Source organism: Dendrobates tinctorius, unplaced genomic scaffold (assembly GCF_039654945.1).
Source record: "Dendrobates tinctorius isolate UK_male_01 unplaced genomic scaffold, ASM3965494v1 ptg000143l, whole genome shotgun sequence".
Lineage (NCBI taxonomy): Eukaryota > Metazoa > Chordata > Amphibia > Anura > Dendrobatidae > Dendrobates > Dendrobates tinctorius.
In genome coordinates this window covers 44,460,001-44,481,087 of record NW_027361810.1, presented here as the reverse complement: position 1 = coordinate 44,481,087, position 21,087 = coordinate 44,460,001, and the positions used below count along the sequence as shown (strand labels likewise).

General features: G+C 44.9%; 1 long non-coding RNA gene across 1 annotated transcript in view; it reads left to right on the top strand.

Annotated features, from left to right (window-relative positions):
- Positions 1-17,878: 17,878 nt before the first annotated feature.
- The window catches only part of LOC141049422 (uncharacterized), a 93,655-nt gene continuing 90,446 nt past the window's right edge, over positions 17,879-21,087 (top strand). Inside the window, exon 1 of the long non-coding RNA XR_012220348.1 lies at positions 17,879-18,003. This is a non-coding gene — a long non-coding RNA (uncharacterized lncRNA). The remainder of the gene's footprint in view (positions 18,004-21,087) is intronic.

Genomic DNA, 21,087 nt, shown 5'->3' with positions numbered 1-21,087 from the left:
CTTGTAGTCAGGGCCGGATTAAGGTTGGTGGGGGCCCCTGGGCAGAAAATCTGGTGGGGGCCCCCATATCATTAACATTTTAGCCATAACAGTAGAGCGCGAACTGTAGCACTTAGATGTACAATCTAATCTTATCCTCTTGTTCTGCCACATTCAGATTTACAGTACTACAATAGAGAGGGGGTTAATCACCGTGGCGCTGCAGAGTTGATTGGCGGGACCGTACACAGCAGGCGGCGGGCGCACGATGCTCGTGAACGCGGCGAGCAGGCAGAGCAGATCCACAGGACAGGAGGCGTGACAGGAGAGGAGGCGTGACAGGAGAGTATGAGGCGGTACCGGTATCTATGCCTAGTTCATCCCAGCGCAGTGGCGTAGCAACTGTTTGTGGCGCCCGGGGCGGTCGAAAAATTTGCCGCCCCTTTGGTCGTTGATAATTCGGAAGCATCCGAAGAGCCCACACTACACTCAAAGATCTAATTTTTAGTCTGCTACTAACTCTGCTATTATTTCTAAATTTCTAGACTTTCAACTTCTTGCAGTTCTCTATATGTATGTATTAGCTTGATGATGCTGGATGAAGACCTAATGGCTTTTTTTAATAATAATTTTTAATAATGTGACAGAAAAAAAAACAGAAAGTGCAAATTATTTTGGCGGACACTGACAGCTTGGGGTCCCTGTGCAAGAAATGTGTCCGGGCCCCCCACCTTTAATGGCGTCAAAGCTACGTGTGTGTATATATACATATATATATATATATAGATAGATTATTGATGTTATATAGCCACACACACACATACAGGTATATATTACATAGTCTCTTTTATTATGTATATTGCTGTCCCTTACACAGTGCCTTCTCTTGTTATGTACAGTTCCGTCCCTTACATATTGGATTATATAGAGCCCTGTTATTTATTACATACCGTCCTGTCTTGTTGGCTGTATAATGCAATGATGGCTGATGGAGCATGGGAAAGCTTCCTTTCTAATGGAGGAGCTGATGGACTGGTAGTTTGGTCACCGGCTCTTCGATCAGCAGTCATATGTAATAAAAGAGGGCACTGTAAATAACAAAATTAACAAGAATACACTATGTAAGAGACAGCACTATACATAACAGCAGAGGAAGCTATATAATAAGGGACGGCATCATATATAACTAGAGAGGATGGTACGTAATAAGGGATGGTGTTATACATAATAAAAGAGGAAACTATGTAACTAAGGATGGTGTTATACAGAATTAGTGAGTACACTATATACTAAGGGACTGTGTTAGACATAATAAGCAATAATGTCTTCCTCCACCTCCCCCTGTTCCTAAGGCCATTATAAGTCCGGGAGTCCCCCTTCCTCCCATCCCAATCCCCCACACCCCTCATTGTCCTCCTCCCCTCGCATCCCATTATTGTCCTCTCCCCCACCTCCATCATTTTCTTCTCCACCACTATCTTTGCTTTCTCCCCCACCACTCCCATCATTGCCCATTCCACCACCTCCATCATTTCCTCCTCCTCCACCACCCCCATTTATTGCCCTTTCCACCACCACCATCATTGCATTCTCACCCACCACCCCATCATTGCCCTCTCGACCATCACCCCATCATTGTCTTCTCCCCATCACTGCCTTCTCCATCACCCCATCACTGCTTTCTCCCCATCACTCCCATCATTGCCTGCTCCATCACCCCATCACTCCCATCATTGTCTGCTCCATCACCCCATAATTGCCTGCTCCATCACCCCATCACTCCCATCATTGTCTGCTCCATCACCCCCATCATTGTCTGCTCCATCACCCCCATCATTGTCTGCTCCATCACCCCATAATTGCCTGCTCCATCACCCCATCACTCCCATCATTGTCTGCTCCATCACCCCCATCATTGTCTGCTCCATCACCCCCATCATTGTCTGCTCCATCACCCCCATCATTGCCTGCTCCATCACCCCCATCATTGCCTGCTCCATCACCCCATCACTGCCTTCTCCATCACCCCATCACTGCCTGCTCCATCACCCCCATCACTGCCTGCTCCATCACCCCATAACTCCCATCATTGTCTGCTCCATCACCCCATCACTGCCTGCTCCATCACTCCCATAATTGTCTGCTCCATCACCCCATCATTGCCTGCTCCATCACCCCCATCACTCCCCTCATTGCCTGCTCCATCACCCCATCACTGCCTTCTCCATCACCCCCATCATTGTCTGCTCCATCACCCCATCACTGCCTGCTCCATCACTCCCATAATTGTCTGCTCCATCACCCCATCATTGCCTGCTCCATCACCCCCATCACTCCCCTCATTGCCTGCTCCATCACCCCATCACTGCCTTCTCCATCACCCCCATCATTGTCTGCTCCATCACCCCATCATTGTCTGCTCCATCACCCCCATCACTGCCTGCTCCATCACCCCCATCACTGCCTGCTCCATCACCCCCATCACTGCCTGCTCCATCACCCCCATCATTGCCTTCAAGACCATCACTCCCATGTCCCATCACTGCCTCTGCCTGCTCCATCATACACACAGATATACACACACACACACAGACACAGACAGACATACATACATACATACGTACACTGATACACACATACATACACACACAAGACACCACCTCTCTCCTCTCACCTGTCCTCCGCAGCATCGCCAGCGCTTCCTCCCTCACACAGCAGCGGCCGCTGAATGATGACGTGTGAAAACAGGAAGCGCGGCCTCCGGGCAGGAAGCAGGACGGACCCTTGCCGGCCGCTCCGTTCCTGCTATTCACTGACGGCGTCTAATATTTATCCTCGCGCTGCGTTGGCGGTCGCTGCCCAGTGGTGGGGGCCCCCTTAGAAGCTCTTGTGGTGGGGGCCCCGGGGCTGAAGCCCCGCCTGCCCCTCCTATAATCCGGCCCTGCTTGTAGTCCAATATTGTGCAAATGGGTCGCCCTCCCAGGGCTGTGGGGTTCTCAGTACCGGGCCTGACGAGCTTCAATGAGAGATGTCATGGCAGCTGGGACCCGGCCCGTGGCCCTGGGCTTCAATTTTAAAAGGGGGGGAATGTTGAGTGTGCTTATGATGATTGAATGAGTCGTGACGCCACCTGTGGTGTTCGGCAATGAATGATGTTAAGCCGACGCTGCAGACAGATCCTCTGGGTGGGACAGATGGTGTGGTGCAGCAGTGATGTTATAGCCCTCCACAGGCAGGGCTGTAGTCCCAGGGCAGAGTAGGTGAAGTGACACGTAGATGGTATAGTGTCAGGCGCAGGGGGAATGTAGCCGTGCCGAGCAGGTTGACGCCGGAATAAGTGGAGGACACCAGGGCATGTAGTTCCAAAGCTTTACTCACAGTCTGTTGTGGCACAAGGGCCCACATCCGTGCCGTGTCCTCTGGGTCAGGAGCTCAGCCAACTTCCAGGCAAGAAGAAGTACTCCTTTCCAACACTCCGCCAATTTATGTGCCTTTTCTGAACGTCTCCGTCTTAGCGCCTTTAGTGAAGTACTCACAGTACTGAGTTACACTGGAGTTCCTCCTGACTGATGTTCCTATGAACTATACTTGTAAGGCAGACAGCTGTAGCCTGCTTCAGGGACTCCTTACTTCCTAGTCCCGGCTCTCTCACGTTGCTGTTGTGCCCCCAAGTCTTATGTGGTAATAAAGTGGTGACAACTTCTATTCCTCCGGTGTCTGCTGCAGGACCATTTGTATCCATACAACCTCGGGGACCGGACCCCGGCCTTGTGCTTAGAACTTGGGAAGGGTTCTCCTCTAACCCTAATCCTTAGTTCTCTTCTTCTCCTCACGTTCCATACTAATCCTTTCCTTCTTATAGAGAGTCAGGATTTCTATCGATGTTCCTTTCCTGTGTCAGCGGACCCAGGTCACTGAGGTGTGTGGGATGCAGGTTTTGGAATGCTCTTACCTGGAAGGTGGGGTACCAGGAGGAGGTGCAGTACCTCTGTGGCGACTGAACCCTCAGGGGTGCCACACAAACACCTTTTGATGATTTGTGTAGACACTTTTTGACACTTAAAAGGGACCTGTCACCTCTTTCGGCCACTGCCTTTCAGGGCTTATCTACAGCATTCTATAATGCAGGTCCGGAATCTGGACCGTGAAGAAGGCGGGTTCTACCGCTGAAACGCGTAGTCCTATCTGCACGACTTTCCTGCGTTACTGCTGTTTTGAACTGCTTGGACCATTGCATTTTAATGGATTTATGAATAAAAAGAAAAAAAAATTTTAACAGCATCCTGGATTGCTCACGTTATTGCTGGACTTTGCTTTGTCGTTGTTTATATATATATTGCTGTGGGGTACTCGGTACCGGGCCGGTCTCTCAGAGGGGCATGTCACAGCAGCGGTGACCCGGTCCATGGCCCTGGACGCCCATGTAAAAGGGGTTAAGAGTAATGGAATAAAGTTTATGAATGATTCGTGACGCCACTTGTGGTATTCGGCAATGAAGATGTTAAGCCGACGCTGCAGACAGATCCTCTGGGACAGATGGTGTGGTGCAGCAAGGATGGTGTAGCCCTCCACAGGCAGGGCTGTAGTCCCAGGGCAGTGTAGATCGGTGTTGGGGAAGAGGGTGCAGTGTCTGGCACAGAGATGTAGCAGTGCTGGAGAAGTTGCAGAAAGAAGGCAAGGACACAGTGGAATGTAGTTTCTTTACCTTTACTTTGTAAGTGCAGTCCAGGGTCCAGATTACAGATGGCACAGGAGCTTTTTAGCCTGGAAGCAACTCAGGAATCTCTCTATGCAGATAGGTTGTGTAGTCTCCTTCCTAGCGCTTACTTGAGGTACATACAGCACTGTGTTACACTGACGTTCCTCCTTCTTGTTCCCTCTCAGATCTACCTCATATGGCAGACAGCTGTAGCCTTCTATCTCTTCTCTTGGCTCACACGTCGCTGTTGTGCCTCCGAGTCTTAGATGGGAATAGAGCATTTACAGCTTCCTATTCCTCTGGTTTCTGTTGCAGGACCATTAGTATCCATACATCCGTGGAGACCAGGCTCCAGATCATGTGCTCCAGCTGGGAACGAGCTCTCAACTCCGCTCAGTCCCTCAGCTTCTCTCTCCACGTCTACACAACTTGGCCTCCTCACACTAACTGACTAATTTCCCTTCCTGGCCCTCAGAGAGCACTCCTTCCCCCGATTCAGGTTCAGAGCTCCCTCTGCTGGCCCAGAGTGGGAACTGTGTGGCATGTTATGGTTAACTGCTAGAGAGACCCTTCATTGCTTCCAAGCCTGACATCACCCTCCCTGGAGGAAGGCAATGCCACTGTGGCGACCATACTCCTCGGGGCGCCACATTCCCCCTAGTGCAATTCAGTACTCCTGGACTGATAAAAAAAAAACATATGAACATATTAACACATTAACACTTATAAATGTACAAGATTTCGAGAAAAAAAATGAAAAATACACAAACCAAAAGCTCCAAAAATAGTCCTGAGACGATTAGTCCATGCGTCAATGTCCATGGTCCATTCCTAGACAAATGGTGAACTATGTACAAAGGGTTCTTACAGAGTCTCTATAGGCACAAAACTTAAACGTTAAATATATACATACAATTTAACATTTACATTATTTGCATAACTTATTTAGATGCAAAACCTGAGGGGTGGTATGCCTTGGGTACTACGGACAGACCTACGTAGCTCTGGTGTGGGTAAACTGGGTAATAGCAGTCTATGGACTCTTAGACTCACCATGGGTATGACAGGTTCACCACTGGCAAGGCGAGAATTCTCTGGCTCCACTGCTGGTGTGGCATCTGCTACCTGAACTTCCTGATTTTCAGAGTTCTCAAGAGTCACTTCTTCTTGTACTACCAGTTGGGGAAAGGTCAAAACTGGCACCACTATGGCATTATTCGCTCTAGTCCAATTTGCAGGGAATTCTCCAAGTACAGTGCTGACCTTTTCTTCTTCCTCTATGGGTTGGATATTGTTTTGCTCTTCCATTCTTTCTTTTAACTGGTCAGGGCACAATTTCAAATGATCCCTTGATACTGCTGCTGAGGCTTTTCCCCTATCCTTACTGATAAGGCACACTTTGGTGTTGTCGAAGCTTGATGTTAAGATGGTGTAGGGTTCAGCTTCCCATTGGTCATCCAATTTATGCATCCTTCTTTTCCTCTTTATGACTTGTTCTCCTAGTGACAAGGGAACTGCAGGTGCACGGTGATTGAAGTGCCTTTCTTGCTTTTGTCTTGCCTGAGCTAGACTCTTTTCTACACACTCTTGTACTCTTCGATACTGTTGCTGCTTCTCTGTGTCCCAGTCAGCATCTGGTGACGTCACTTCAGGTATAAGGACTCCCCTATCCAAATCAATAGGCAGCTTGCCAGGCCTCGCTCTCATTAGGTAGGCTTGAGTGCAGTTGGTAGAATTCACAGGAATGTGGTTGTAGAGGTCTACCAGATCTGGCAACTTCTCTGGCCACAGATTCCTCTCTTCCAAAGGCAAGGTCTTCAGTAGGTCGATCACCACCTGGTTCATCTTTTCACACATGCCATTGGTCTGTGGATGGAACGTTGTTGTCCTGATCTTCTTGCAACCGTACTGGAACACTTCTGCCTCAAAAGCTGGGCCTTGATCTGTAAGTACTCGCTCGGGATATCCGTGTGGTCGACAAAAGTGCTGTTGGAAGGCTCTGGCTGCTGTCCTGGCTGTTTGATCCTTGACAGGCACAATTACCAAGAATCTTGAGTAGTGGTCAACGATGGTAAGAGCATAAATGTAGCCTGAACGGCTTGGGACCAGCTTCACATGGTCCAGGGAGACCAACTCGAGTGGCTGTTTGGTTACTATTGGCTGCAAAGGAGTTCGCTGGCTGTTATGGTCCTTTCTGCACAGGTTACATAGTCCACACTCCCGGCACCAATTTTCAATGGCTTTCCTCATACCGGCCCAATAGAATCTCTCTCGGAGCAAGACCTCCAACTTCTTCCATCCGAAGTGTCCAGCTCCATTGTGGTATGCTTCCAAGACCATTAATGCTTCCCTCTATGGGACTACCACTTGCCAAACCAACTCATGAGTGCGGGCATTGATACTCCTCCGACCCAGCTTTCCTTCATAGATGAACAGCCGGCCTCTTTCCTTCCACAACTGCTGGGTTTCTTCAGGAGCATCCATCTCTGGGCGTGAGTCAGCTTGTGACAGTAGCTCCTTCACCAGGCGGACTGTGGGGTCGCTATCCTGAGTTTCTGCCCAGTCATGATGAGGCAATGGATTTAGGGTGGCCTCTTTCATGATAGACCATCTGTTTCTCACTCCTTGAGCACGTTGGGCCGCAATTGGCCGGTGGAAAGCAGGTAACTCTATTTCTTCAAGTGCCTCAGAGTCTTCTCCTGCATCTGGCAGATTGGGCATTCTGGACAGCGCAACAGCATTGGCATTCTTGTGCCCCGCTCGGTACTTGATGGTAAATTCATAGTTAGACAGCTGAGCCATCAATCGTTGCTCCAGTGCACCTAGCTTGGCAGTTTCCAAGTGAGTCAACTAGTTGTTGTCCGTGAAGATGGTAAACTTGGCTGAAGCTAGGTAATGCTTGAATCGTTCAGTCACAGCCCAGACTATGGCGAGGAACTCCAGCTTGAAGGAACTGTAGTTGTCAGGGTTCCTTTCAGAGAGACGAAGCTTCCTGCTAGCGTAGGAGATCACTCTATCTTTGCCATTCTGTACCTGTGACAGTACTGATCCAAGTCCCACGTTGCTGGCATCAGTATACAACACAAAGGATTGGTCATAATCTGGGTAGGCCAGAACTTCATCTCCTTTGAGAGCCATATTCAGTCGAGTGAAGGACCTCTCCAGCTCCTCATTCCATTCGAATGTAGGACTCTGCTTTCTGGCCTTCTTGGGCTGACCTACCAGAAGATTTTGCATAGGAGTGGCTATCTCAGTGAAGCCTTTGATGAACCTTCGGTAGTAGCCTACCAGCCCGAGGAATTGACATACTTCATGGAGATTGCTGGGCTTCTGTCAGTCCCGGATGACTGTGACTTTGTCAGGATCCGGTGCTACACCTTCTGCACTCACTACATGACCGAGGTACTGAACCTTGGGCTTCAGGAGGTGGCATTTGGAAGGCTTCACCTTCAGGCCAAAGTTGGACAAGGCTTCAAACACCTCAGCCAGGTGCTTCAGATGGTCTTCATAAGACTTGGAGAAAACAATGACATCATCAAGGTACAACAGGACTGTCTCGAAGTTCTTGTGCCCCAGACAGCACTCCATCAGCCGTTGGAATGTCCCTGGGGCGGTGCAGAGCCCGAATGGCATGTAGTTGAACTCACAGAGACCCATTGGTGTTGTAAACGCTGTTTTCTTCTTGTCTGCCTCTGCCACGGGAACCTGCCTATACCCACTAGTGAGATCTAAGGTGGAAAAATAGTCAGCATTTTGAAGTGCAGCTAATGACTCCTCAGTTCTGGGTAATGGGTAGGCATCTTTATGTGTAATGCTGTTAATTTTTCTATAATCAACACACATTCTCATGGTACCATCCTTCTTTTTCACAATGACTATTGGGGCTGCCCAGGGGCTACAACTGTCTCTGATCACCCCAACTTCCTTCATTTCCCGCAACATACTTTTGGCACATTGATATTGTGTTGGGGGTATAGGCCGGTACCTTTTTTATGGGTGGATGATCTCCAGTGGGGATATGGTGCTAAACCCCTTTTGCCTTCCCAAAGTCTGGAGGGTGTTTACTGAATACCCGCTCATACTCCTGAGTCACTCTGTAAACCCCATTCTTTTGGTATGAAGGGGTGGAGTCAGTTCCCACCTGCAGTTGCTGGCACCATTCCTCCAGCTGCTTTACAGAGCCATTGTCCTCCACCTGGTCCGATGAGACCAAGGGCTCTGCTGCCTGCATTGCATTGTTACTGACAGTAAGCAGCTTAGCAACTGTGGCATACCGAGGTATTGTGGCCTCCTCCTCCCCACAATTCGAGGCGTACAGGTACCCTCCCTTTACGGACATCAACTACCCCTCTGGCTGTCAGGACAGTGGGCCTGCTATCAGAGTACACTGGTTCTACCATTGCCTGGTAATCTTTTCCTCTGAGGCCTATGGCTGCCCGACACCAAATCAACATTTCACATCTGGGGGTATTGCAATTGGGAAAGAATCACTCACTCTGACGCGGCCAATTTCTCCACCAGAAAGTTCTACCTGCTGTCTTTGCATCAGGGCTCTGATCTCCTTCTGCAGGACTCGTTGTTCACTGGAACCAGCAGTCTCAGCCACCTGTTGCAACAAGACAATAACTTCGGAAAGACAATTTTCAATCACATTGGTACAAAGCGTCATCATTGGGTTACATTCTCGTCTATCAATATCAACAACTATCAGACCTTGAGATTTTAATTCTACTCGACCCACTTTAACAGTAATTTCTTTACATCCCACTTGCGGTAAGGACTGACCATTACTGGCAACTACTGTGAGTTCATCACTTGGGCCGCGAGTAAGTTCAGAATCAGCCCAATACCGCTTGTAAAGGATATAGGGCATAGTTGTCACCTGGGAGCCAGTGTCCAGCAAAGCGTTCATGGGGATACCGTCAATCACCACTGGGAGGACTGGTCTCCCTCCAACATACTTGGCTCGCCAGTTCTTTGGGCCTTGTGGTCTTACTCCTGGGGGTTGGCCCTCTGCCCCAGGGGTTGCTCGTTTAAATGACAGATTCTTGCGATGTGGCCTGCCTTGTGGCAGTGACGACAGATGGGACGTCCGTCCTGGTCATAGCGATCTTTGGTTCTCCCTCGGAGTGGCAGGATCCTCTTCTTCTTTAGCCATGGGACATCCTCTGGACTGGAGGCGAGCTGGATCTTCTCCTTGGAGGATACCTGCAGGGACTGCACGGTTTTAGCAAGTGCAGCCATACCCTTGGTCAACTCCTGGACCTGAAGACACAGTTCCGCAGATGGATCTTTGTCCAGAGTCTGTGCATCAGCCTCCACAGGGATGGAAGGGAAAGATGTTGCTTCCTGGTGGTATGTAATCGCTGGGCGCCTAGAGGGCGCTGGACGGCTGACATTTGGTTCATGCAGCACCCGGATAGCCCTGTCTTTGAAATCAGCAAAGTCTAGGTCAGGGTTTTGTAGGGCTATGATGCGCAGCTGTGCTCTGTGGGTACTGGATAGGAGTCCCTCAATGAATTGCTCCTTTAACAGTCCATCTCCATCTTTCACACTGTCTGGGTCAATCTGCTTGACGGCTCGCAGCGCCTCCTGAAGGTTAAGAGCATAGTCCCATATACTGTCCTGCACTTTCTGCTTACACCCAAAGAATCTCATCTTGATTTCAGCTGCAGTGCGGGTGTCAAAGGTGCTTCTTAGCTTAGCCAGGATCTTTTTAACAGTCTCTTTATCAGTGTCCTGCCAGACTTTTACTTCTCTCTGTGCTGCACCTGTTAGCTGCCCAATAAGGATGTTCACCTTCTGGCTTTCAGACAAAGGATACACTTCAAACAAACTGCACAGTCTCTCTTTGAATTCACTCAGGATATGTGACTCCCCTGAATACTGCGGTAGCCATGCTGCTCCCAGTATGTAAGGCATAGACAGCAGCATTATGGGGACCGCTGCGGTGGGTGCTATTGGAGCCACAGCCGCGTTGGGCCCTGCATCTTGCGGCGCTGAGGGGTTGGCGGGGACATCCGCCGCTGCATCGGCGCGTGCCTCCAACATTCTCTTCCCCCCCTAGGTAACGTTAGCCAGGCCCCGGGGTGGAGCAGGCTTACCGGCGGCAGCTTTGCAGGCTGGATGATCGGGGCTGCAGGCCTCTGCTCCTCCCACCTCTCACGCGCTGACCTCTTCCCGCGCGGCACTTCACTTCTTCACGCTCTACGGCTGGCTCCGCCCATGACGGACCGCCTCTTTTGTTTCCCGCGCGCGCCAAGCAGCGGGATAATGGCGGCACTTTCACAAACAGTCTATAGCACACAACACAGTCTCTGGCACACAGGACCCAGGGACACCGGGCTCCGTAAATCCTGTTTGTGACGCCAAAAATGGGTCGCCCTCCCAGGGCTGTGGGGTACTCGGTACCGGGCCGGTCTCTCAGAGGGGAATGTCACAGCAGCGGTGACCCGGTCCGTGGCCCTGGACGCCCATGTAAAAGGGGTTAAGAGTGATGGAATAAAGTTTATGAGTGATTCGTGACTCCACCTGTGGTATTCGACAATGAAGATGTTAAGCCGATGCTGCAGACAGATCCTCTGGGACAGATGGTGTGGTGCAGCAAGGATAGTGTAGCCAACCACAGGCAGGGCTGTAGTCCCAGGGCAGTGTAGATCGGTGTTGGGGAAGAGGGAGCAGTGTCTGGCACAGAGATGTAGCAGTGCTGGAGAAGTTGCAGAAAGAAGGCAAGGACACAGTGGAATGTAGTTTCTTTACCTTTACTTTGTAAGTGCAGTCCAGGGTCCAGATTACAGATGGCACAGGAGCTGATTAGCCTGGAAGCAACTCAGGAATCTCTCTATGCAGATAGGTTGTGTAGTCTCCTTCCTAGCGCTTACTTGAGGTACATACAGCACTGTGTTACACTGACGTTCCTCCTTCTTGTTCCCTCTCAGATCTACCTCATATGGCAGACAGCTGTAGCCTTCTATCTCTTCTCTTGGCTCACACGTCGCTGTTGTGCCTCCGAGTCTTAGATGGGAATAGAGCATTTACAGCTTCCTATTCCTCTGGTTTCTGTTGCAGGACCATTAGTATCCATACAACCGTGGAGACCAGGCTCCAGATCATGTGCTCCAGCTGGGAACGAGCGCTCAACTCCGCTCAGTCCCCCAGCTTCTCTCTCCACGTCTACACACTTCGGCCTCCTCACACTAACTGACTAATTTCCCTTCCTGGCCCTCAGAGAGCACTCCCCCCCCCCCCCCCCAATTCTGGTTCAGAGCTCCCTCTGCTGGCCCAGAGTGGGAACTGTGTGGCATGTTATGGTTAACTGCTAGAGAGACCCTTCATTGCTTCCAAGCCTGACATCACCCTCCCTGGAGGAAGGCATTGCCAACGTGGCGACCATACTCCTGGGGGCGCCACATATATATAAGCCTTTAGCTCAGGACTGTAAATAAAATCAATATGTATTACTATTATTAGTCTAGTTCTTCTAGTGTGGCTTATATAATACTACACAAATAATTAAAACCACAATCCTGGACTGAACAGATATAGAAGGAACAGATATAGAAGTACTGCCAGCACTTGACGCAAATCATGATACTGACATGTAAGACCTTCCACAGGTTCTAATTGTTCATAGAACTAGTAATAGCCATGAACATTTGTTGGCTATGTGAGTAATTGTATATGAATTATTTTGTATACCGACATGGCTGCAGTCTGTGACAGTACCATGGGCCAGAGTCATATTGTATTTGTGCCTTTTTTGTCTAGTTCTTGGTATTTTTCTGTTTTATATTTGTATCTTTTTTAAAGTCTATTTTATGTGTTTATCTTTGTTTTGTTTGATTTTTATGTTCATCACTATAGACAGGTTTTCAGTTTCGAAATGTATTCAATTTATTCATCAGTCATGACATTTTAGTTTCATCCTCCTGACGATGCTGGTAGGCGAAACATGTTGGGGAGGCTATAAGTATCTTTTTAGATTACAAGTGTGACTGATTCCCAGTGGTCAAGTGAATTATGACTTACTGCCCAATTCATCTTTTGCAGTGTATTTTTATATATTTTTTTCTTTTTCTATCTTGTAGTATTCATTTACTTTTGGCAACAAATTCTTTAAAATGGCACATGTGATTCATGGATTTTTGTGCAAAATCAAAAATGATCTTTATTTATTGAATAACTTTTTTTTTAGCACGAAGGCCTGAGTCACACTTGCCAGTGCAATGCGAGAAACTCGCACCTCAGTACCCAGCACTGCCGCCGGCACTTGGACCAGAGCATTCAGCTGCATAGAAACACCCCGGTCCGAGTGCTGGGTATTGATGTGAGAGACTCGCATTGCACTCGCAAGTGTGACCCCGGCCTAAAAGTCACATGTTCTGCTAATATTACGCAAAATATGCAAAAACATTTTATACGCTTATAAAATCACTCTAGAGGGAGACTCAGTTTGGCAACTTCTGAAAAAGTAGCAATTGATGAATTAGTCAAAAACATCTGGAAATCCCACAATTACATAACAAAAATAGGTTAACACTGGAGTTCGAATAACATGAATGGATTCGCATGACCCTTTCCATTGGCCACGGTAGTGGTCTGTGGCCACTGGGTGGAAGAGGGAGCACCACTTCTTGAAAATAGGGGGGGAAGCCAGCACTGCTTAAGGTTAGAACGCATAAATTGAAGTGCATATGCACATAATATCCAGCTGTATTCAAAAATGAGATATTTGGCAAAAAAATTGATCAATTCAATTGAGCCACCCCGCCGCGCCAAGGCAATCTCACCTGTCAGCATCTGTGGCTCTTCTTCTGATTATCCAGCCTGGTGCAGTGTCCTCGCTGTGACGTAACGCACATGTTGTATCGCGTCAAGCCGGCTAACCAAGGGAAGAGTCGGGGACGTCACCAGGTAAGAGCCGATACTCTCCCATCCAGCGACCACAGACCACTGTCATGGCTAATGGAATGGCATGTGGGAATAGATTCGCATCAACTCTAGCGAACACCTATAAAGCAGACATTAAAAAAGGCGGAAACTTTTAAAAAAAAAAAAAAACACAGGAGAAAAACTCCAAAAACTAGATAAAAAAATATGCAAATGCAATAATTAATCAGTCCCTTAGTGATTTCACTGGTTGAGTATACATGATCACTTACATACTGTTACTCCCAATGCCCGCACATGTGAATGGCTATTGGTGCAAGTACAATGACTTGTTATTAGAACTTGTGAAAGGTCATCTTTGTTGGCATAAAAATTTGCATCAAGTGATGGCACCAGGTAGGAACTGGGGCTGAAATTCAGCCCTGGCATTTGAAATCACACAGGCCAGTGCTGTGCCAGCCCCCAAGAACCAGATGGGATATATTACTACTAATATTATCGTGGATGGAGGAAAGCAAGATTACTACAAGACCAATATGTCTAATGATACCTGTGACCTGCTGGGGTAAGTGACGGAGTCAGTGACTTTATGCTCCGTCACAACTCTTAACAGTATGAGTGTCTTGAGAACTCTGATTCTGCTAATAACATAGCAGACAAGGCAGCCTACAACCAGACAGGCCCTTCTGGCATTTGCCAGAATTGCCAGATGACCAGTCCGGCACTGGATGGCAGTATTCCAATGGCTGGTCTGTTCAGCACTGAAGTTTTAATCCATTGTGCAGTATTACATGTGTCATACTAGAGTAATAATAGGAATGAATATTTTATTTTTTTTACAGACCTGAGCCAAGGAATATTATTTGCCTATGGCAATTTTGTCAATGGTAGCGATGTGTATGGGGTCATCTCAGCAGAAGGATCATGTGTTCTTACAGACTACCACAGCGCCTTCATTTTAGGTATTTAGATTTGATGGATAAGGGTAAGGCCAGACAAAGCATTTGTGATACAGTCATTATGCAGCCTATACTGTAAAAAAAAACAAAAAAAACACATACTTGACAACAAGTGCTTTTTTTTTACTGCAAATGTATTAAGGTCATGTTAATTAATATGGAACACTGTTAATGATCCTGCTAATCAACATTCGTTTAAAAACTGCACTCTCTACGCATGTTTGTTTATGCAAAAACTACATGGATGCAATCCGTTGTAGGCTGGGTTATATTTACAGCATTGTAACGCATCATGTCCATACCACAACTGCGCTGCTGTCTGACCTTACTCTTCTATGCATTCAGTAGGTTAGTAGGACATAGGGTACAGATGCAAAGGGGCATGGCTGTAGGATTCCCAGTAGGGCATATTCGCAGTCTGTAACCCTGGCTACTCCCAGGTCTGCATATGAGCTGTATACAGAACATGGTAGGACATGTTTTATGAAAATGATGGTCAGTACTGTTTTATGTATACAGGTTAAATACTTAATTTTAAAAATATGTCATTAGTTAAGATATTTTGCATTTGTAGGCCTTGTACACACCTTCTGTATTTACCTGATTATTTTTTTTGCACATTTTATGTGAGTGAATGGGACTTAACAAAAATCAATTAGGGATTACTGCTGTTTTTCCCATTCACTACATTTATAACTGTTTAGAATAATGCTGGTTATGGTAGCAGCAAAATTATCAATTATTACTACAGGTACTGATTGGCATTAGCTAACGAGAAAAGCATAGTACGCCTGCTAACCCGGACCTGTGATGCATTTTCAGTATATGAAATCACCGGCACTATTTCAGTCATGTATTTGCTCATTGTACCCTCCATGGGTTTTTTTTCTATTTCTAACATTTCCTTTATAATCAAATTCTGTAATCCCACAAATATTTCCTTTAAAATGGAGACAGTAGAAAAGCTACAGAGATGTGGGGTTAGTCATAAATAGCACAGGTGTCCTCTATGTATGCATGTGTGTCTAATATATATATATACAGTCTGCTATATAAACAGTGACAGGAGGGCGGAGGGTGTGCACTGTACTCAAGGAGTGTGACAGATTATGTCTGTAAAGTGATTTAGAGGAGGCACAGCCTAGCCAGGAGATATGAGTCAGGCTGGGCAGCATGGTCAGGGATGGGATCTGTCACTGATGGCTGCATTACAGCAGGCTGCCTGCCTGGGGCCCAAAGCTACTGACTCACCGAGGAGCAGAAGAGACACAAATGTCTACAGCTCTCCACCTGTAGATAAAAGACATTTAGATAGATTACTAATTGTAATATGTGAACTAAAGTGCGATAGATATAGATACTAGATGGATAGATAGATACTAGATGGATGGATAAATAGATAATAGATAGATAGATAAATACTAGATGGATAAATAGATAGATATGGGATAGATAGATTGATAGATACTAAATGGATGGATAAATAGATATATTCTAGATGGATAATAGATTGATAGATACTAGATAGATACTAGATAAATAGATATATTCTAGATAGATACTAGATAGATAGATACTAGATAGATACTAGATAAATAGATATATTCTAGATAGATACTAGATAGATAGATACTAGATAGATAGACCGACCAACTATGTATCCATAGAAATAGAGTTTACATTTTTGTATTTCTATTATTTTTCCTTGATCGTATAAAAAGATGATAAATAGCGATAAATACAATGAATAAACCGCATTTTATGCGCGGATCAGAATCTGGTAGAGAACAAAAGGAAATGCGCCCATTTTCAGCCTGATCTTCGGGCTCCGTCTCCCCTGTACAGATCGGTGAGTCTCTCGGTGCTGCTGCGCCTGATGGCCCCATGTGCAGGCGCTTTCCTCCTGCTTCCTGCCTGTTCTCTCACCCCCTGTCCCCGGGGGGCTGCAGCTTGAGCATCCCTTACCCTCCTCCTCCTCCTCCTCCTCCTCCAGGGCTCATCATCCTCTGTGTTCCTTGTGGCTTTTTCTTTCTATAATTAACTTTCTTCCTCTTCTGCAGCTTGTGTGTCACTTGGGTGCAGGGATCGCAGTAGAAGCCGCCGCCGGCTCCACGAATGATGGAACCTGTGAACACCCGCACACCTCTGCCCTATGGGCGCAGAGGACTCTCTGAGCACAGGGCTCCAGGCCGGCTCCTCTCTGCCGCTGTGCTGCCCTAAAGCGTTAAATAGGAAATATACCAAAACCCTGAATGCAGATTTTTATTTTGACAAAATCTCTGCATTAACCATTTTGCTGCCATAGGGCATGAGTTTAACCCAAGATGTGCCATAAGGTGGAAATGCTAAAATCCCTTATAGCAGGAGAACATAATCTATACTTAAGTTTTCCTATATTGCAACCCTAAAGTTGTACAATAACCCCTGTACCGCCACACGGCACTGCATTAACCCCTGTACCGCCACACGGCACTGCATTAACCCCTGTGCCTCCACATGGCACTGCATTAACCCCTGTGCCTCCACATGGCACTGCATTAACCCCTGTGCCTCCACATGGCACTGCATTAACCCCTGTGCCTCCACATGGCACTGCATTAACCCCTGTGCCTCCACACGGCACTGCATTAACCCCTGTACCGCCTGGCACTGCATTAACCCCTGTACCGCCTGGCACTGCATTAACCCCTGTACTACCAAATTGCACTGCATAAACCCCCCTATGCACAGTATATCTGACCCCTAATACAGCAGCAGATGAGTGAGTTATTTGAGGAAAGGATACTCTATCCCCCTGAGTCTCAGCAATCATATGGCATTAGCCACTTCCGGAATCCTGTAGCCAACTTGAAAATTCCCAGACCCCCTTTTTTTTCTATTCCCCCCTAATTTTTGCTCTGATCTGTAATTTCATCCACATTTGCACTAGTTGGAGCATTCTAGCTCTGCGATCTGAAAGCCTGCAATTACTATATAATTCTTTGCAATTTCACATGTCCTAATATGGACTGTAATTTTTGCGCAAGACAATTTCCTGCTATTTCAAGCATCAACATTGTCAAAGTTGTATGTACATAATAAATGGGGAATATCAACGCATAGTTTTAGCATAACATCTTGACTCCTCGATAATTATATCCGTTTGGAGCCTACGCAGAATTAGTTTGAATTGCATGGTTACAGCCTCTGCTTTAAAATTTTAAAAAATTACTCATAATTTTCCCAAAGATTACTAAGATCTCAAGTGCACAATGTCATCAGCGTAATGAAGAGTAAACATTTATGCTAATAATCTGCAATTTTTTTCATCAGCTATAAAGACACAGGGTATATAGCAGAAATATTCAGTCCTATCCTGGGAGCAGGAGCAGAGGGATCTGACTTATCCACCGACAATCACTGCAGGGTGAGAGCTCCAAACTCACAGAATCCCTTTTTTTATACTGGGAATGAGACCTGCTCTGTATAATATATAAGGTAAGGGGGACAGCCAGGTTCTCATTCCTTGGTGGAGACATGGGGATAAGTTTCTGGGTGTAGGAGGGTGTGTGTGTGGGGGGGCTGATCACTGCATTATCCTTCCATCACTACAGACTTGTGTCTTCTGTCAGGTTAATTCAGACAACAACCTACATCTTGAATGCTTGGGATGGTGCAAAATAGTTTGGGATATTATTGTCTGAGGTCTGGAGAATGTAATGTGCAACTCATCCGACTGGATGGTGACCCGTACTCAATTCTCAAGATACATGTGTGTGTGTGTGTATATATATAATATATATATATATATATATATATATATATATATATATATATATATATATATATATATAATATTATACCATGCACCCACTTCCAGATATAAAGAAGTTGGATATTGTTCTTGCATACTTTACTTACAAATTTACTTTGTACCACTTGTGTGTAGGTTGTGATATATATATATATTTATTAGTGATGCGTGTATGTATGAGTGTGCGTATATGTGTGTGTGTGTATATATATATATATATATATATATATATATATATATATATATATATATAACATTGTAATTTATTTTTGAATTGATCAATATTTAAAACAGATACACGCATAGATATTTAGATGGGTGGATAGATATTAGCTACATGGGCAAAGAAATAGATTAGATAGATGGATAGATAGATATTACGATGGAAAATTAGGTATTAGATAGTGAGATAGATATTTAAATGGAAATATAGATAGATTGACAACTCCCTCTATCTATCTGTCTGTGTGTCTTATACCAATGTAGTGAACGTTATAAAGAATTGTCCCATATATTAAGATGGAAAGTTAGATATTAGATAGTGAAATAGATATTAGATGGAAAGATAGATAGATAGATACTGGATAGATAGATAGATAGATAGATAGATAGATAGATACTGGATAGATAGATAGATAGATACTGGATAGATAGATGGAGTTGTTAATGTGTCTTACACCAATATAGTGAACATTATAAAGAATTGTCCCATATAATGTTATATATATATATGATGTTTTTATTTATTTTTTTGCCCTGGAGGAGAGGACATTAGATGGACAGTGCTGTCTTGTGTTGGCCATTTGTATTATTCTGAAGCTTGTGCCTTTCCTAATCCTGCCGTCTCTCATTCACTCTGCTGCTCCATACACCTGCAAGCAATTTGCTGAACTCCAATATAAGAGAATTGCAGAGATGGAAGCTCTCACCTAGTTTTTTTCCCCCCTTCTTTTCTCAATACAGAGCAAATTTGGCTTTCAATACGTTATCTCTTTTGTTAATGCAAAAAGATTCCCTGGGCGAAAAAATTGCTCATAATTACCCGAGAGATGGGGAACTGCATTAGAATAAATAAACCTAAAATTACTGTAATTATGTTTTGTTTGATGGGCTCGGCTTGTAATCAAGAAGAGAATGCGGCAAATGACGCTGACCCTCTTGGGCTGCAGCTGTAGGCTCACTTTGAGGTCCCTTTTTCTGCAGAAAAAGACTCATTTTTGTCATCATTAAGCTGTGTGCAACCTATTTTACAAGGGGTTTAAAATGAGTTTCGCGTTTATGAATAAGAGGAAAAAAAACCACAAAGAATTACAATTTACCATTACATCTTCATATAGAAGCAAAGACTGCTTTTTATTGTGTGTATGTGTGTAATATATATATATATATATATATATATATATATAATGGTCATAATTAAAAGTTCAATTCTAGAAGCGTCAGGATGGCAATATAATGAAGTATTAGTAATATTATTGTGGTACTAAGCTGCATAAGAGAAAGTGAGCTTTATGTACATTTATTTCCATGTTTATGTGGAAAGGATAAGAACTGTTAATTATAAGACATTTAATTACATGTAATATTTGAAATCATAAAAAAAACCCATTATTTATTGGATCCCATAATTGGTCTGGACACATTGAATGAGGATGTGACTCCTTTTAGATGTTGTCTTCTTTTAGATGTGATTTTCGCTCCTGCCCCTGTGAGATAGTTAGGAGCTCCATTTGCTGATCTGGCTTTATACACTATTTGGTCATCTGCAGGGTGTATTGACAAAACTATTACAAAATGGAATTTTTGAAAGATGATAAAAATCTATAGATGGCTGAGATTCCCAGGTGGAATAGAGAGAAGCACAATGGGTCGCTCAGGCTTTGTGTCTGGGCCACATTGAATTGCTTACTGCTGGTGGCAGATCCAGGGCTGCACAGGCTTATACTATAGGAAGGGAGGTAGATCATCTCATCAGTGATACCTGCTCTGGCCAAACCTATGGAGAGCAGCTAGAAAGAAAAATCTAATAAATGCATATACGAAAATACTTATATTATTAAAGAGGGATCTCATTCCCAGCTGTTCTCATTTATGAGACTCAAAATAAGAAACCTTTATAGGGCAAGCATGCTCTGCATTAATTATTATTATGATGCTTATTACTGTGCAGTGAGCTGCAGTTACAGCTGCACCGTTATGTCTCCCTGAAGAACATCTTCCCATACACGACAATACCTCTGCTATACCGGGGGGGGGTTCTGTAGAAAATCCCCCCATAAACTAAAGACTAAAATAGTATAATTAATAACACACTTCTTTTCTTTTTCTATTGAACTCCTAATATAACACCGTTTAATAATAATAAATGCGTTGACATAACTTAAAATAGAAAAAAGTCACATGGAGATGATAATGTATACTTTAGCGAAAATTGTACCTTTTTGCTATGTTATGTATCTAACATATAGTAACATAATTTCTACATATTTTTAAAATTATGTAAATCATACCAAGCCATCAACTAATTCATATTTATTTTCATCTTTCTACACCTGCCTCTCAATAAACCAAAACAATAAATAAAAAAATAAATAAAACAATATATAGATATGTGTGTGTGTGTGTGTGTGTGTGTATATATATATATATATATGTGTGTGTATATATATAATGTGTGTTGTGTGCATATATCTAATGTGTGTGTGTGTGTGTGTGTGTGTATATATATATATATATATATATATATATATATATGTGTGTATATATAT